The sequence below is a fragment of the Dendrobates tinctorius genome, unplaced genomic scaffold (genome assembly GCF_039654945.1).
Source record: "Dendrobates tinctorius isolate UK_male_01 unplaced genomic scaffold, ASM3965494v1 ptg000199l, whole genome shotgun sequence".
Taxonomy (NCBI): Eukaryota; Metazoa; Chordata; class Amphibia; order Anura; family Dendrobatidae; genus Dendrobates; species Dendrobates tinctorius.
This window is the reverse complement of record NW_027361866.1, coordinates 13,321,736-13,337,236: the sequence shown is the minus strand read 5'-3', so window position 1 is coordinate 13,337,236 and position 15,501 is coordinate 13,321,736. Positions and strand designations below refer to the sequence as shown.

Below are 15,501 nucleotides of genomic sequence, written 5' to 3'. Positions count from 1 at the left end.
TCGGACGTCTTCCTGGCTTTTTTTTTTTTAGTCTTTCTATTGTTCTAATGCCAAGTATGGAGCAGCAGAGTCATAGCAAAAACCACCTCTAAGGTTATTTTCACACAACGCCTTTTACACGCTGGCGGACCACCAAGGTTTTCCAAGGTGGAGCCGCTTCACGAACGGGTGGTCTTTCTCATAAAGGGGCTTTGCTGCCTGTTTTGATGCCGCCATTTCAGGCGCGTTGCCCACAACATGGTCATCACTTCTTATATGACACGATGCCCCGTATTTAATTTTTTTTTTCTTTGCTGCCCCAGCACAGGGCTCAGTAGTCACCCTGGACAGGTCTGTCGCAGTGCCGGCTGGGAATTGGGAAACTGTAATACTTCTTACTTTAGGGCTATTTTTATAATATAATAATTATTAGTATTAATCCGCCCCTCAGTCCAAACACCCCACTCTTTTTCCAAATCAATGCGCCCCACCTCTTGGTTTTCTAGATCCGTCCGGAAGGAGCCACGTGTTCCCTGACGTCCGTACGGTAAGCTTTCAAAACAGCCAATAAGTGTAGAGATTAGAACCCGCCCGCAGCGCTGATTGGCTGGGCAGTTGCATCGCTTCTCTTGGGCGGGCCAATACCGGAATTCCTTACTGCGTGGTTGTCGCCGCTCGTTCCCCGGGCGGACGCAGTTTCTGGGGAGAGGAGGCCTGTTACCGTCCAGCCGGTGAGTGGTACCGTCCGGCCAATTACACGGCTTGTGTTCAGCAGCTGTATGCGGTGACCGTGGCCGTCGGGTTGAGTCGCGATTTTTATTTATTTTTTTACTGGGCCGTAAATGTAGTAGTAGTAATAGCTTTTACTTCTACATTGGTTGTCTGGGAGAGTATGAAGACGAGTAGGGGGCTGATACGGAATGCAGGAGGCGGTTCATGAAGCCATGAGGTGCGGTACAGCCTGTACCCCGTGTGCTCCCTCAGCGCTGCTGCTTGTTGTCATTGGTAAACTAGGTGGAGCTGTGTGCGGCACTGGGCCTGAGAACAGCAGAGCTTACAGGGGTCCGGCCCCCACATCCACACAGGGGCCATGACCTACAATCTGTGTGCAGCACTGGGCCTGAGAACAGCAGAGCTTACAGGGGTCCGGCCCCCACATCCACACAGGGGCCATGACCTACAAGCTGTGTGCAGCACTGGGCCTGAGAACAGTAGAGCTTACAGGGGTCCGGCCCCCACATCTACACAGGGGCCATGACCTACAAGCTGTGTGCAGCACTGGGCCTGAGAACAGCAGAGCTTACAGGGGTCCGGCCCCCACATCTACACAGGGGCCATGACCTACAAGCTGTGTGCAGCACTGGGCCTGAGAACAGTAGAGCTTACAGGGGTCTGGCCCCCACATCCACACAGGGGCCATGACCTACAATCTGTGTGCAGCAGTGGGCCTGAGAACAGTAGAGCTTACAGGGGTCTGGCCCCCACATCTACACAGGGGCCATGACCTACAACCTGTGTGCAGCACTGGGCCTGAGAACAGCGGAGCTTACAAGGGCCATGACCTACAATCTGTGCAGCACTGAGCCTGAGAACAGAGCTTACAGGGATCCAGGCCCCCACATCTTTTCCCAGGGGCTACAACCTACAATCTGTGTGCAGCACTGGGCCTGAGAACAGCGGAGCTTACAGGGATCCGGGCCCCCACATCCACACAGGGGCCATGACCTACAAGCTGTGTGCAGCACTGGGCCTGAGAACAGCGGAGCTTACAGGGCTCCGGGCCCCCACATCCACACAGGGGACATGACCTACAAGCTGTGTGCAGCAGTGGGCCTGAGAACAGTAGAGCTTACAGGGGTCTGGCCCCCACATCTACACAGGGGCCATGACCTACAAGCTGTGTGCAGCACTGGGCCTGAGAACAGCGGAGCTTACAAGGGCCATGACCTACAATCTGTGCAGCACTGAGCCAGAGAACAGAGCTTACAGGGATCCAGGCCCCCACATCTTTTCCCAGGGGCTACAACCTACAATCTGTGTGCAGCACTGGGCCTGAGAACAGCGGAGCTTACAGGGATCCGGGCCCCCACATCCACACAGGGGCCATGACCTACAAGCTGTGTGCAGCACTGGGCCTGAGAACAGCCGAGCTTACACGGGTCCGGCCCCCCACATCCACAGGGGGGCCGTGACTTACAATCTGTTTGCAGCACTGGGCCTGAACAGCGGAGCTTACAGGGGTCCGGCCCCCCACATCCACACAGGGGCCGTGACTTACAATCTGTGTGCTGCACTGGGCCTGAGAACAGCGGAGCTTACAGGGGTCTGGGCCCCCACATCTACAGCTGTGTGCAGCACTGGGCCTGAGAACAGCCGAGCTTACACGAGTCCGGCCCCCCACATCCACAGGGGGGCCGTGACTTACAATCTGTTGGCAGCACTGGGCCTGAGAACAGCGGAGCTTACAGGGGTCTGGGCCCCTACATCCACACAGGGGCCATGACCTACAATCTGTGCAGCACTAGGCCTGAGAACAGCCGAGCCTACAGGGATCCGGGCCTCCACATCTACACAAGGGCCATGACTTACAAGCTGAGTGTAGCACTGGGCCTGAGAACAGCCGAGCTTACAGGGGTCCGGGCCCCCACATCTACACGGGCCACAACTTACAAACTGTGTGTAGCACTGGGCCTGAGAATAGCAGAGCTGCAACGCATGCAGGGATTGCCTGTTTGTTAGGCAATTCCTGCATATGTTGCTGCTGTTGAACAGCAGCAATGACTTAAGAATTTTTTTCGAACACGTTGAAAATGCTCTTAGGATATGAGCACGCTCGGATAACACCTTATCCGAGCATATTCGCTCATCACTGCTAGTGTGCAGCCTACCTGACACATGACTCGGGCGGCTTCAGTTTGAATCCTGACACGGGCGCCATGTCTTTCATCATGTTCTCGGAGAGCCCTGTTAATGAATTAAAAGCATCTGCTGATCGGCATGAGCCAGGCTACAAATTAAACTTACATTCCTGACTAGTGTTTAAGCGTAAGGTACACCACCACTTCTCATGAAATCGGACAAACTGTGGCATTGCACCACCGACCAGCTACAGCTTATCCGACTGTTGCAAATCTGGAAGACTCTTCTGTGAAAACGGCAAAATTTGCATTTTTTTTGTACATTTTCAAAGCAGTTTAGTTTACGCCAGAATTCTAGCAACATTTCTTTGATGAATCAGAGCTGTAGGGTCAGTGAGCATGTTAGCAGCATTACAATGCTGTACGGCTGCCTCGTTGAAAATGCAGATGCTGGCTTTGTCGTAGAGGTGTACATGGAGCAGTTCGTCTCCACTCGGTCTATAGTGAGCAGCTGTTGTAAGCACGCTCCAACACTGACAGCTTGCTCTGCACAAAAGCGCTGCAAAAAGTGCTGAGGTGGTCTTGCAGCAGCTGCTCACTGTACCAAGTGGTCACTTTAGCCGTTATGTGAATGACTGACTGCATTTTCAGTAAGTTGGCTGGGCAGCATGGTAATCCTATTAACCTGCAGATTGACCCTATATCTACATATTAATAGCATTTGGGGACATGATAGGTTTCCTTTAGATTTGTTCCTTTATTGCATACAGAAATAACTTGTAATATGAAAAAGAAATGAATGTGATTTGTGCCCCCTTGTTGGTGGCGAAATCCCTTGTTGCATTGTTCCACCCACGTATTGATTATTGCCACTTCAGTCCAGAGTTTGCTGTGGAGTTTGGCCTTCATCGTCTTGTCATCCAGTTTTAGATGGCTGTAATAGACCAAACCACTGTGTTGATGAGGGGCTAACAGGTGAATGCAATTGTTTGGGGATGTTCTTCCATTTTACAGGGGGCTGCATTGTAAGCACTACTTTCTCTTTCCCCCATGACGGCACCACGGAGAGAGAGGGATCCGCCCTCAGGGACAAAAAACCTACAGATGAAAAAGGCGGTACCTCTCCCCCACATCAGTTGGTTTCCTGTCCCTGACGGGGAACCTACAGCGCATACCTGGAGTCGTCGCAGGATCTGGGGACCGATCCAGACCGGCAATAGGCAGCGGGGCTCCCTGCCTCGGCTGGATCGAGGCTTTGAATAGGCTCCCCCCCCCCCCCCCCCCCCCGAAGCACCACCATCGGGGTCGGCGGGCCCTGAGGGTGAGTGGGGAAAGGCAGTGAAGAAATCCTGGAAGCCTGCCGATCCCAGTGGAAAAGGGAAAAAAAAGAAAAAGGCCTCCTGCAGTTAGTGACGGCGGTCACTACAGGAGAGCTTAGCCAATCTCATAAGGGGCTGGGCAGGTGGCGGCGGTCACCGAGGGCCATACAGCAGAGCCTGCCATACCGGGGTGGAGGTGGGGGCCCACCGAGAGCCACGAACCGGGCGGGCCTCTGCGACACACAGCGGGGGCAGCGGCGGCCACCGGAGCCACGTGTGCAGCGCCGGGAGGCCGCTAGACACCGGGGGATGGGCGTGCGCGCCATGTCGGCTCCCTTAAGGGAGGACGTGCGGTGCACCGCGGGGTAATCTCGCGGTGCGCATGCGCGAGACTTCCGGCGGGCCGTGGTACTTCCGGCGGAGCGCAGGGATTCCTGGGAAGGGCGGCGGTGGGAAATTTAAGTAAAAAAATTAAAAAAAATTTTTCCTAAAGTTTAAAAAAGGGAAAGCGGAAAAAGAAAGCGGTCACCATGAGTGGGAAACCGCAGAAGGAGACACGGCGGCGGTCCCCGAAGCAGGGACCTCAGCAAATGCAAGAACAGTGCCAGTGCGACTCTTCCCAGCAGCGCAGCAGTAGCGGTCACACGAGATCGCGGCGCAGCCAAAGCTCCACCATGGCGGCGCAGCCAGAAGTGGATGCAGCAGTGGAGATAATCCCTACGCCTGAGACGGTATCATTCGTTCCACAGGAGGGTGAGTGATCTCCGTGAATGCCGTCTGCTAAATTGCGACTATTAATTTTTCTTTTGCAGGGGCGTAAATGCACAACCAAATCTAAACATGTGGTATGTGCTATATGCACGGAGGAGCTACCCCCTAAATGGGAGAAAAAGCTTTGTGCGGCTTGCATAGAGCAGACAATACAGGAAGAATCCCTGGGGTTTGCCTTAGACCTCAGAACGTTAATAAAAAATCAGGTCGAAGATGCCCTTAAGGGGGCCAGGACCTCAAAAAAGAAACGCCGATCCAGGCATAGATCCCCAGAGTCGAGCACCAGTGAGTCGGAAAACTAACTATCCGACTCAAGTGATTCATCATCCTCCCAATCCTCTTCATCATCTGAAGGGGGACGCAGCTGCTATCCCATGGAGGAGACGGACGCCCTGGTAAAGGCGGTGAGGACAACTATGGGGCTGGTAGACGAACGCCCCAAGATATAATGTTTGGAGGGCTAGAGCAAAAGATACGGAGGGCTTTCCCGATTAATGAGAAAATCCACTCCCTCATCAAGCGAGAGTGGAAAAAACCAGACAAAAATGTCCTAACACCAAAGAGGAAATACCCCTTTGACGACCCGGCCTGCTCCTTTAGGAGCAAAGCTCCTAAGTTAGACGTAGCGGTCGCAAAGGCCTCTAAAAAGTTTGCCCTGCCCTTCGAAGACATGGGCACCCTGAAGGACCCAATGGACAAGAAGGCTGAAACCTTTTTAAAAAACGCTTGGGAAGCAGCAGGAGGGGGGCTAAAGCCAGCCAAAGCAGCCACATGTACAGCACAGGCCCTGATGGTATGGCTGGACCATTTAGATTCTCAAATAAAGGAGAAGGTCCCAAGAGAAATGATAGAGGTCAGTGTCTGTAATGAAGGTAGCAGCAGCATTTCTGGCGGATGCGTCGGTAGACTCAACCAGACAGGCAGCCAGGACAGCGGCCTTTTCAAATGCCGCAAGACGCGCCTTATAGCTGAAATGCTGGCCGGGAGATTTGCAGACAAAAGCCAATTTGTGCGCAATCCCGTGCAAGGGGGAATTCTTGTTTGGTCCAACACTGGATGACATCTTAGACAAGGCCGGGGACAAGAAAAAATCCTTTCCCGGGTTCCCCATCCAGTCATACAAACATCCCTTTCGGAACAGGAGGTTTATGCGGCGGAAGCCCCCAAAAGGGAACAAAGAAGGTTGGGAGGACAGAAGGAACAAGAGTAAGGGATTTATGTTTAACAAAAATCCCGACAGCAAGAAACCACAATGAAGGTATTCCCCGGGTCGGGGGAAGATTATCCTACTTTCTCCAGGCCTGGGAGAAGATATCCGCAAGTTCTTGGATACTGGACATAATAAAGGAAGGCCTGAGGCTAAAATTCATCTCCCTTCCAAACAACTTTCATAATAACCCCTCAAAGGTCGTCACAAGAGCAGCTGGCTCTACAACAAGAAATAGCGAACCTAAGGGAGAAAAACTTTTTATAAGAAGTCCCCTACCAAGACGGGCAAAGGCTTCTATTCTCCTCTCTTCCTTCGCAAAAAGCCAGATGTTTCATACAGGGTGATCATAAATCTGAAAAGGCTGAACAAATTTCTAGAAATCCAGCACTTCAAAATGGAGACGATAAAATCTTGTATAAAAATGCTTCCCCCAGCTTGCTTCATGGCCGTATTGGACTGGAGGGACGTATATTATCATGTGCCTATTCAGAGACCACAAGAAATACCTCAGAGTGGCAGTGACGATTCAGGGGGGAGTTAAAACATTATCCGTTCAGAGCCCTCCCCTTCGGGCTAGCCATTGCTCCAAGGGTATTTACAAAGGTAATGTCGGAAGTAATGGCCCACATAAGGGAGCAAAACATTCTGATAGTCCCATACCTGGACGATCTCTTAATAATAGGGGTTACCTCTCAACACTGCAAACAACAATTGGACATAGTAATGAGGTCCCTACTGAGCCTAGGGTGGATGCTGAACTTGCCCAAGTCCAAACTCATACCAGGTCTGGTACAGGAGTATTTGGGGATAACACTAAATTCAATCGAACAGAAATGTTACCTGCCGCAGACAAAGGTTCAAAAAATGACACAAATGATGTCCCAAATGATAACCTCCCCAAACACTACCCTAAGAAAGGCGATGTCACTGTTAGGATCCATGACAGCCTGCATGTCAGCAGTTCAGTGGGCTCAGAGCCATACTCGGGACTTAAAGTGGGAAATACTAGACGCATACACTTCCTTGCACGGGAATTTAGACATGCAGTTAAACATCTCACCAGAGACAAAACATTCCTTGAAGTGGTGGACAGATCCAGCCAACCTAGTCAAGGGGGTTCCTTGGACATTGCCGGCAACAAAGATCCTAACCACAGATGCAAGCCCCTGGGGGTGGGGTGCGCATCTAGACAACCAAGTGGCACAAGGGGCCTGGTACCAGGGAAGAAAGTCCGCTTCCTCAAATATGAGGGAGCTGCTGGCAGTAAAACTAGCTCTCATTCATTTTCTGGACTCCCTTCGTTCCCATCACACAAGGGTCTTCTCAGACAACCATGTAGTGGTGGCATACCTAAACCACCAGGGGGGCACCAGATCTCGACCACTGATGGAGGTAACAAAATCCATCTTCCACCTGGCAGAGCACAATCTACAATCCCTGACAGCCCTTCACATAAAAGGTGCAGAAAATCAAACTGCAGACTTTTTAAGCAGGACACATCTAAAACAGGGGGAGTGGGAACTAAGCCAGTTAATCTTCAATTAGATCGTGAAACTCTGGGGCCAGCCACAAATAGACTTATTTGCGAACAGTCAGAACCGGAAGCCGGAAACCTTCTGCTCGATCGATCCCCGGGGGGGCCCAGTAGCGCTAGACGCTTTCACGATACCCTGGGATTATCATCTGGCCTACGCCTCCCCAATATCTCTCATTCCCTTAGTACTGAGGAAAATACGGGAAGACAAAGCAACGGTAGTGGTAATAGCGCCCTTCTGGCCACGGAGAATATGGTTCTCCTGGCTGAGAAGAATGTCCATAACGGATCCCTGGGTGCTACCAGAAACTCCAGACCTGCTATCCCAGGGACCAGTGCCTCACCCCCACATAAAAAACCTACATAGGAGCTCCCTCTCAAAAGCCAAGCTGTCATAAGTAACAAGGGCTTCTTGTCAAACTTGGTATCCACACTACTAAAAAGTAGAAAGCCAGTAACCACTAAAGCGTATGGCAAAGTGTGGAAGAAGTTCTTGTCAGTGTCAGGCTCCACCCCCCCCCCCCCCCCCCCCCAACGGGCGAAATCCCTGTAGCCAAGATTCTAGAATTCCTACAGAGGGGGTTGAAAAAGGGGTTAGCTACCAGCACCCTAAAAGTACAAGTGGCGGCCTTGGGAGCTTTGTATAACCATGACCTAGCCAAAAATAGATGGGTTAGGAGATTCATTAGAGCCTCAAGTAGGTCCAGGCCGATCCCTCTACACACCACCCCACTCTGGGATCTAAATCTGGTGCTAAATGCACTAACCAAATCTCCCTTCGAACCCCTAGAGAAGGCTCCCTTAAAAATATTGTCGCTTAAGACTTCCCTCCTAGTAGCCTTAACTTCAGCCCGCCGCATTAGTGACATGCAAGCTCTGTCTGCCCACGCACCCTTCACGCAAATTCTGGAGGATAGGGTAATTCTTAAAACCGACCCAGCATATCTCCCCAAAGTGTCTTCACAGTTTCATAGGACCCAGGAAATCTCCCTACCCTCCTTCTGCCCCAATCCCAAACACAAAACAGAAGAGGTGTTGCACACTATAGATGTAAAAAGATGCCTGGTCCAATATTTAACAACCACGAGGGAGTTTAGGAAGGATAGGGCTCTGTTTGTCTGTTTTCAGGGTCCTCGGAAGGGTCAAAAAGCATCGAAGGCCACACTGGCGAGGTGGATAAGAGAGGCCATCACCCTATCCTACTCCTCCTGCGGGGCGGCCATCCCGGAGGACGTAAGGGCCCATTCAACCAGGGCAGTGGCTTCATCCTGGGCGGAGAAAGCCGGCGCTTCAATAGACCAGATATGTAGAGCGGCCACTTGGTCTTCCCCCTCTACATTTTTCAGACATTACCGTCTAGACTTGACCTCCTCTTCAGATCTCACCTTTGGGAAAAGGGTTCTGGAGGCGGTGGTCCCTCCCTAGATGTACAATCTTTGTAATTCTCTCCGTGGTGCCATCATGGGGGGAAAGAGAAAATCGTAGTTACTTACCGATAACGGTATTTCTCTGATCCCATGACGGCACCCGTACATCCCCTCCCTTTTCACACACAGGTGTGCACATTAGAGTGAGTTAGTTAGCTTTAGTACTTAGCCACACGGTGCCTCTATTAAGCTTAAGTTGAGTAATTTCATTTTTGGATTTTTATAACCATTTGAGTTGCAGCTGAATGTTCTGTGTAATGCTCTGTAAACCAACTGATGTGGGAGAGAGGTACCGCCTTTTTCATCTGTAGGTTTCCTGTCCCTGAGGGCGGATCCCTCTCTCTCCGTGCCGTCATGGGATCAGAGAAATACCGTTATCGGTAAGTAACAACGATTTTGTCAACTTATTTTCAGCTTATGACTAGGCTGAAGTTGGTTTCTTAATCGTCCGGTTTCTTAATCGTCCGGTTTCTTAATCGTCCGGTTTCTTAATCGTCCGGTTTCTTAATCGTCCGGTTTCTTATTCAGCAACTTTTTTTCTTTTTTTTTTTTTTTTTTATACAACAAATAAGCATCACAATAATGACATACAATGCAGCGAAGTGCCCTGTTGTGAATGCACTTAAAGGGGTTTTCTGGGCTTTTCACATTATCAGTGCATATCTGGGCTGCAGAATGTTGACAATAAGTAATTTACCCTCTGTGGCCAGTTTGCAGGGTTTCCAAGATATCATCTCTTGCTTCTAAGGCCTGTTTCACACTTCCGTTTTTTACCATCAGTCAAAATCCGCCGTTTTTGCAAAATAACGGATCTGCCTTTTTTTTTTTTTTTTTGGCGGATCCATTTTTTCCCCATTGACTTGCATTACCAGCGGATCTTGACGGATGGCCATCTGTTGGATCCGTTTTTTTGCGAATCCGTCAATTTTTTTGCGTCCGCCGAGATGCCTGGACTGACCATGTAACGTTTTTTGTACTGCAGGATCCGCATTTTTATAGAGCGCACGCCCAGAGAAATGAAGTCAGGAGGAAATTTAACCCTGAAATCATTTCTGCCAGAAAGGATTTGTTACTGTGTGAGGAGGGCTAGGCTTCTTCATGTGGACGGGGAGGGGTTGTTGCTATAGAGGGCAGGTTTTTAGTAGAGTAGGAGGAAGCGACCAGTTCTCATTTCAATGCCAGAACCCCCCCCCGATTGTTTTTCTTAGAAGCAAGAGATGATATCTTGGAAACCCTGCAAACTGGCCACAGAAAGTAAATTACTTATTGTCAGCATTCTGCAGCCCAGATATGCACTGAGATTATGTGAAAAGCATGGACAACCCCTTTAACAGCTACAAAAACTATAACTGGCACAAAAATGGGTATCAAAGTGGGCACCAAAGGACGTTAATGTAAGGGTTAAATGACTATGGGCCACTGATTCCACACCACCATTACATAGATAGTGATGCCCTGCATCAAACCCAGGTCCCTCTAGCTTGGCCCTTATAGGTTCTTGGCATCAAAGTTGGCAAACAGCCCGCTTTCACAGATTTTAATAAGTATCTGATTTTAAAGGGTTAAATGACTGGGCTACTGATCTCACATTAGGAATACATAGAAAGTGATGCCCCGCATCAAACCCAGGTCCCTCTAGCCTTTCCCAAATGGGTTCTGGGCGTCTGAATTGGCATCAAAGTGGGGAAACAGACGATTTTCACAGATTTGAAAAAGTAACTGATGTTTTTAAGGAGTTAAATGACTTTGGGCCATAAAACGCAGGGTCCTGCATTTTATGTGAGGCATCACTATCTGTGTGAGATTAGTGGCACAAAGTCATTTAACCCCTTAAAAACATTTATTCAAATCAGTGAAAATGAGCTGTTTTCCCACTTTGATACCAATTCTGATGCCCAGAACCCATTTGGGCCAGGCTAGGGGGGACCTGGGTTTTATGCAGGGCATCACTATCTATGTACTCTTAGTGTGACATCAGTGGCCCAAAGTCATTTAACCCTTTAAAAACACCAGTTTCTCTAGTCACCTTCCACGACAGCCACCTTGGAGGTTGTCTCCCCGCCCTAATAGGGGACAGGAACACAAAGAGGTTAAATAACCCTCCCCTTCCTGCTACCTCAGTGTTTTTCCTGTCTCCTATTGGGGCATGAAGAGGTCACAAGGGGCTGCCATGGCCAGCGTGCGGAGCCCTAGATCCTTACCAAAAGCTGGGCAGCTGAGGTCGGGGGGTTCTCTCCTCCTCCATGCGCTGCTCCCTTCTCCACCACCGGTGTGACTCGGGACATGACCGCCCCTCCGGGGTAAAGCGGGGAGGTATGGTGCCTGCCGGGGTCCTGCACCGCTCCCCGGCGTCCTTCCTCCTTCCAGCGCTGCATGGGGAAGCCGTGCGCGCGCCAGAGAGGGCGGGCAGTAGACCGGAAGTAGCGATGACGCGCACTTCCGGTTTGCGGCCTTCGGCGTCCTGCAACGGGGAAACGCGCGCCGGCACCCGGGGGACCCGGGAAACGGCTCCAACAGCGGCGGGGGTCGACCAGCGTCCTCCCCAGGGACAGAGGAGGAGGGAGGAGCACCAGAGAACGATCGCCAGCAACACTCTTAAAAAGGGTGCAGCAGCTCCAGGTAAGCGCAGTGTGTCTGTGGTGTGTACGGACATGGATGGTGAGAAGCCCTCAGCTGCAGCATCTGCGGAGCCCAGCGTTCCCCCTCCTACAGTGAGTAGCAGGGCCAGGTCCCTTGTCTGTCAAAATACGGTGGCACAGGTCTGAGTAAGCCTTCTCTTCTTGCAGGAAGACAAGGCCTCTGCCCCTAAAACCCCCCACAAGTGTGGTATTTGTGGTGCCAGGTTTCCTTCTGACTACAGAAAGAAGTTATGCCAACCCTGTACGCAAAATATCCTGCATACCGAACAACCCTCCCTGTTTGACAGCATAAAGACTCTCATTAGGCAGGAGGTTCAGACCTCCATAGCAGCCCAGGGCCCTACCTCAAAAAAGAGAAAAAGGGCACCCGTGGAGGCTGACTCGGACTCGGGAGAGGTCCGTTCCTCCGGATCGGAGGATATTTGGGAAAATGAGGGCTCCACGTCCACCTCCAGTCATGATGCGAAAAAATATTTCTCGGAGGATATGGAGGAGTTAGTATCCATGGTGAGAAATACCATGGGATTAGAGGAGGAGGAGATCAAGCTCTCAGTCCAGGATGAGATGTTTGGAGGGTTGAAACCCAGAGGTAGAAAGGGTTTCCCAGTTCATGAGGTTATAAAGGATTTAATGGCTCAGGAGTGGTCCTCCCCCCGAGAAGGCACTTACTGTGCCCTCTGAGCTGAAAAACTGTTTTCCCCTAGAGGGTGATAGTTCAGTTTGGGAGATCCCTAAAATAGACGTCCCAAGTATCTAGGGTCACTAAGAAGACGTCCTTACCCTTTGAGGATGCTTCCCAATTGAAGGATCCAATGGATCGCAAAATAAAGAGCCATCTTAAAAAGTCCTGGGAGGCCTCTACGAACCTGCTGAAAACAAATATTGCATCCACCTGCGTGGCCAGATCTTTGTTTTTCTGGCTACGCACGTTGGAAGACCACCTGTCGGGGGACACTCCAAGAGAGGAAATCCTAGACTCCCTATCAATCCTCCAGAAGGCAACAGGGTATTTGGCTGTTGCCTCCGGATAAACGGTACGGGTGGCAGCAAGGTCCCTTGTCCTTTCAAACTCGGCCAGGAGAGCCTTGTCGCTGAAGTCATGGGGAGGTGATATCACCTCCAAGACTAAACTGTGTGCTATCCCCTTCCAGGGACACCACGTGTTTGGGCCGGTCCTAGATGATATCCTGGAGAAGGCCTCAGACAAGAATAAATCACTGCCAGAACAGAAATCCACCAAAAGGCGTTTTTTCGTCCCTCAAGAGAGCAGACCTCCCAGAGGCCATTCAGGGGAAAGGGCAAGACGGGCCGATGGAGCTGCCCGAAAGGGGTTAAAGGAAGAAACATCCTTGTGCCCCAACAGCTGCAGCCCCCGGAGAAGCAGTGACTCCCGGGTAGGGGGTCGACTCACACAGTTTCTCACCCAATGGCAGGCCACGACCTCGAACCAGTGGGTCCTGCACACTATACAATATGGGCTGAAGCTGGAGTTCGAGCACACCCCCCCCTAAACACCCTAAGAATTAACCCCGGCACAGTCCCAAGTCTGCAGAAAATATTGTTACATCAGATAGAAGAACTCCTACGGGAAGAGGTGGTCTCATATGTACCTCCGCAGGAGGAGGGCAGGGGACATTCTCGCCTGTTACTGATTAAAAAAAAAAAAAAAAAAACCCTCAGGAAAATACAGGCTCATAATAAACCTAAAGCCCCTGAACCACTTCATCAAGTACCGAAGGTTCAAAATGGAATCGGTGAAGTCATCGATCCCGCTCATTGGGCAAAACAGGCAAATGGCTACGATAGATCTAAGGGACGCGTATTACCACGTTCCCATTCATCCAGATCACTGGTAGTTTCTGAGGTTCGCGGTCTCCCATGACCGAGGAATCGGCCACCTCCAGTTCAGTGCCCTGCCGTTTGGGGTATCCTCAGCACCAAGGGTATTCATGAAGATCATGAGGGAAGCAGTCATCTCTATCTGGCTTCAGGGGATATGCATTGTGCCGAATCTAGACGATCTGATCGTCGCACCATCTGTAACCCGGCTGAACCAGGACGTATCAAGAACCCTACAGATACTCGAAGGCCTAGGGTGGATACCGAATCTCCAGAAGTCGGCCCTCTATCCTTCCCCGAGGAGGAAATTCCTGGGGATCCTCTTGGAATCGGAGAAAAGAACCTCCTTTCTCCCCGAAGATCGGCAAAAAATAATCAGGTTCAGAGACCAAAGGGCGCCATCGTTGAGGGACGCCATGTCCATCATGGATTCCCTGACTGCGTGCATTCAGGCGGTATCCTGGGCACAAGCTCATACACGAGTCCTCCAATCATATATCCTGATGAACGCGAGGAAGTATCCGAACAACCTATCAAAAAGGTTCTGCTTCCAGGACATGTAAAAGCGGCTCTTTGGTGGTGGCTGAGTTACCGAAACCTGAGACGAGGAGTAAGTTGGGATCAGCTTCCTCTAAAAGTACTATGTACCGATGCCAGCCTGGGGGGCTGTGGTCGAGGATTCATACTTTCAGGGGCAGTGGCCCTAGAACATAAGATCCGGATCTTCAAACCTAAGGGAGTTGACGGCGGTGGAAGAGTCACTGAAAGCCGCATCAGCCCTGGTCAAGAACCATCATATTCGAATATACTCCGACAACGTGACCACAGTGGCATATTTCAGACACCAAGGGGGCACAAAGTACGCCAGTCTAAAGAAGGTAGCAACAAGAATCTTCCTCTGGGCAGAGAAGCACCTGTTATCCATTTCCGCAGTACACCTGAAGGGTTCGGAAAACATCAAAGCAGACTTCTTGAGCAGGAAGGACGTCCATCCAGGAGAATGGTGTCTGAACCAGGAGGTCTTCCAGACCCTAGCCTCAAGATGGGGAGACCCAGAAGTCGACCTGTTCGCGAATGCGCAGAATACAAAAGCAGCGACTTATTTCTCCCTCAGTCCCACGTACAGAGCCCAGGGGACGGATGCATTTGCCCATCCATGGGTCTTCAGACTGGCCTACGCTTTTCCCCCAATCCCGATGCTGGCAAGAACGTTACAAAAGAGCAGACGGAGTCACAACGATCCTAGTGGCTCCCATGTGGCCAGGGCGGAGCTGGTACAGGGCTTTGTTGAACATGGTCCGAGAAGGTCCCTTGCTTCTACCCCAAAGGACCGACCTCCTGTTTCAGGGTCCCTTACTACACCCGAACCCGACCAGGCTACGTCTAGCAGCTTGGTTATTGAAGCCAATATTCTGAAATCTAAAGGGTTGTCGGATGAGGTAATTCGGACCCTTGAAAAAAGTAGAAAGCCGGCGACGAATGCAATTTATGGCAAAATATGGAAAAAATTTTGCTCCTGGTGCCTCCCTGGGGCCCCTGACCCCCTCCCATCCAAATATTGCCCAAATACTAGACTTCCTGCAGAAAGGGTTAGATCTAGGGCTTACTCCAAGTACGTTGAAAGTACAGGTATCTGCCCTTAGTTCTTTTTTTGACCAAGACCTAGCCAGACATCGCTGGGTCAAGCCGTTCATGGTAGCGGCAGGCAGGATTCACCCTTATCCCCTAATCAGGTTCCCCCCTGGGATCTTAATTTAGCACTCAACAGCCTGACACAGGCCCTGTTTGAGCCCCTGTCAGAAATCTCATTAAAGATTCTTACACTCAAAACAGTGTTTCTGGTGGCAATCACATCGGCTAGACGGGTGGGGGAGCTACAGGCCCTATCAGTACAGGAACCTTACCTCCTACTGAATTCAGACAGT

The 15,501-nt window shown here is 50.9% G+C and overlaps 1 protein-coding gene across 1 annotated transcript in view; it reads left to right on the top strand.

The window, feature by feature from the left end:
* Window positions 1-567: 567 nt before the first annotated feature.
* The window catches only part of RBM44 (RNA binding motif protein 44), a 195,161-nt gene continuing 180,227 nt past the window's right edge, over window positions 568-15,501 (top strand). The window contains exons 1-2 of the mRNA XM_073553247.1: window positions 568-710; window positions 9,410-9,478. The gene's annotated coding sequence lies outside the window, so the exon portion shown is untranslated. The remainder of the gene's footprint in view (window positions 711-9,409; window positions 9,479-15,501) is intronic.